The sequence below is a fragment of the Nematolebias whitei genome, chromosome 3, assembly GCF_014905685.2.
Source record: "Nematolebias whitei isolate Nwh7 chromosome 3, NemWhi1, whole genome shotgun sequence".
NCBI lineage: Eukaryota > Metazoa > Chordata > Actinopteri > Cyprinodontiformes > Rivulidae > Nematolebias > Nematolebias whitei.
Genome location: NC_056500.1, coordinates 7,843,815 through 7,847,495, shown reverse-complemented (window position 1 = coordinate 7,847,495; position 3,681 = coordinate 7,843,815).

Sequence of the window (3,681 nt, the reverse complement as noted above, 5' to 3'; positions counted from 1 at the left end):
ATATATATATATATAGTAAAAACAAGGATAAAAATCTTGGCTTTGAGTTGAACATTTCAGGCCTGCAACAAATATTAATTTGACCAAATTGCGTTTACAGTATTTGTTATTAGTCCAAAAATTATGATGCAGCTCCAGTTTCTCACAGTTCAGTGTTTCTCTCCAGTAATTTGTGATTTGCAGTAATGTTTAGGATCATACAATCAGCTGATGGATAGACTCAGCAGAAAAAGTTTAGGGATCATTGTGAGTGCCTGCATCCTCAGCATGAAGAGTATTTATCATATCATAATGATGGCCAGTGATGCCTGCAGCTGCATGTGTGTTGTGCAAGCATATTTGAAAGTGCAACCTAAGATGCAGCACGATATAAACTGTCTTAATAAAATGGCTTATTTTATGGAAAAACATGAATTCTTGAGGCAGATAATGGCATTGCAAAACCTAACAGAGCACAGATCATCGTTATACACTTTTTGGATTATTCTGATGCAGAATAGTCCTGCAATCCTGTTATTGTGCAAATCTTTAGAGTGCTGGTGTGTGTGGAGCATGTTCTCACCGTGCACGTGTAAGAGTTCCCAGGGTACTCTGGTGTCCTCTCACTGACCCCCAAAAACATGCATGTTAGGTTATTGGGAACTCTAAATTGTCCCTATGTGTGTGTGGATGCTTGTATGTTTTGTTTGTCTCTGTGTCCCTGTGACAGACTTGTGACCTGCCCAGGGTGTGCCTGCCTCGTGCACACAGACTGCTGAAGGTGGGCAACAGTGTCCCGCTGCAATCACAGAGAAAGAGGATAAAGAAGATGGACGGTGCCACAGGTGTCAATCTGTGTTTAACTTGCACTGCTGGAAACTATTTGCTGTGTTAAAAAACAACAAGAAATATAAAATTATTTGTGTAATTCGTTTAACTAGATTGACTTTATCTATAATTATGAGCAAAGTTCTGTGCATCCAGTGAACACATCCAGTTCTTTTGGTAATTCCAAAAACGTTCACAAACATTTTCTTGTCACTTTTAGACTTTAAGAATATAAAGATCAGTGCAGGTTATGTTTGCAGACCAAATATCTCACAGGAGTGAAACACACAGGTCGTTCATTTTATGGTTTGATGTTCATCCGTCCTTTACACTAAAATGGAAATGGTGTTAGACTGACTTGAGTAATCTACATGATGGCATGTACAAAGCTCAGATTGAGAGGATTGATGGGTCCTGAGGATGGATGGGTGCAGAAGAATCCTGGAGAGTGGTAGGTCTGATAACCTTCACTGGCATGTTCAGCCCAGTGACATCATTTGAAGTGATTGGGTGGACTGTAGAGATAACTGCATGTGCTTGATTACACCATCTTTGCTCTGCAACGTTTTTATTGTTCTGTCTTTTCCAATGACATGTCCCTATGTACACCGTTAAAACACACATGCATCCACACACACACGTACCGTATTTTCCGCTGTACAAGTCACACTGTCCTATAAGTCACATCAGTCCAAATATGTCTAATAAAGTGGAAAAATCCATAAATACGTCACTTCGCCGTATACGTCGCATTTTTTTACGCGTCACCGCTGACAACCCAGAATGTGGGCCGGTGTTGAGCCAAAAATAGATTGGCTGCCAAATGGCGGCCGCCGGAGCATGAACGGGAGGACGTTAACAAGAATTTAACAAGATTAACATTTAAAAACAATTATTTGTTTGCTCGAAATTATAGTAAAGGTGTGTCTCAGTTTAACTTAATAAATGCACTTCACTGGTCAAATTAGCTGCATTTCACCGGGGCGGTGTGGCGGAATGAAGCTGATTTGACGGTCGCTCCAGGCATGATCGTGGAGCTGGACGAAGATGGCCGTCTATAGCAACCCGATTGTGTCATTAATAGCCACTTTTACCAAGTACACGACTCAACGGCATGCCATACTACTCGAGTGCCATCTAGTGGCTGAAAATAGTAGTGTTCAATATTTTCAGTCAGACTGAATGAAAACAGTCATATCTCAGCCAAAAATTGGTTTATAAATATGGGAAAAAACATAAATATGTTGCTTCGGCATATTCATTCAACCTTTATTTAGACAGGTAATCCCATTTAGCCTCGAGGACTCATTTACATTTAATATAAGTATCATTTAATATAAGTCGCAGGGCATGCAAATTATGCAAAAAATGCGACTTATAGGGTGAAAAAAAAGGTATACAACATGGATATAATAAAGGGCTCAACATGCATGTGTGCCGTGCCATCCACCACACCATACACGCAAACAACACGGACAATGATGCTCAGTAATGAATATACAGCAGAGTCGTTTTGTTTTAATCAAAAGGTTTTCCTTTCTTTATTGTTTAATAATGATTTTCAAATCTTTTTCTCTTATGTTTCAAAATGTTATTTGTAAGGTTCAGAACTTGTAACTTCCTTCATGTTAGAACGACACTTAAAAAAATATATAGAACTGTTTCTAAATCAGTTGAAAAGCTGTTCATAGACAGGCAGAGCGGCAAATTTGGGTTTTCAGTGCTTTGGGGGTTAAATTAAAATGACCTGAAACTACTGTGATATTTTGACATGTATTTAAGTTTGTAATAAAGTATCATAAGGTGATTTAAATGGTTCATCTACAACAAATAAACCAGCCAGGTAAGGTGAATAGTAAATATACTTTAATTAATTTTGTCAACAAGTTCCCATTGTTGCGGTCTGGACCGCGTCCGTCCTGTGGGTCATAAAACAAGTGAGGAGTCTTGAGATGATTTTCAAAAATCTAATAAAAAGATCAAAATTATTGTTATTAGCATATTTTCTCATACCGTCTAACAAACAAAATCACAGCAAATATGTTTTACTAACAGTTTGTACTCTCACTGTGTCCTTGTTTCTTGTCTTATCTGAAATGTTTTTACACTTTAACCTACAATAGTTGATAACGTCTTCAGTAATCTGGTGGGTCAGAAGCTGAAAAGTTTGGGAGCTGCTGTGATAAAGCATCCCTCCCTCTGAGCTCCTTTAGGATCTTCTGAAACCCTGCAAAGCATTTCAGGGATGCTTTTATAGGGATGAGCCCAAATAAGTTAGATGCCTTCTTCCTGGTGTCATTTTGGCTGCAGAGTGAAAGCATGAGGGGCTTAAGATGCTTCTGGCATGGATACACTTTATTTTTAGACGTTACATTTTGAATCATTCATCCACTGACAGACACATTTGATCAATAATGCATCGTGTAAAGGATTTTCTTTCTGCACTTCTTGAGACTTGCTGCTGTTTTCTCATTACTAAAAGATGCCGAATTAACTTCAGGTCAGTTATCTATATTTTATTTAGTTGGGGAAAAAAAAACTCATGTAGTCCAACAAAGTGTATATTAGTATTAGGTCCATTTTATATTTAGTTCACTTCATTTTAGACCTCATTTTACAACTATTTGCTATTTTTTGAAAAGTAAATTTATCAGCGTAAAAAGATATGGCTTTGACACTATTGGTCATAATACCAAAGTTTTTGCTCATTAACCCAGGTATAAATCCAACAATGTTCAATTAGGTCATCTGGATGATTTCTTTTGTTGCTGAGACGTTTCATCCTTCCAAAGGACTTCTTCAGTCTGAGGAACCCACCAAACCAAACTGAATCCCACAAACAGCTCATTCCCAGAGTGTGTGTTTGTGTGTGTG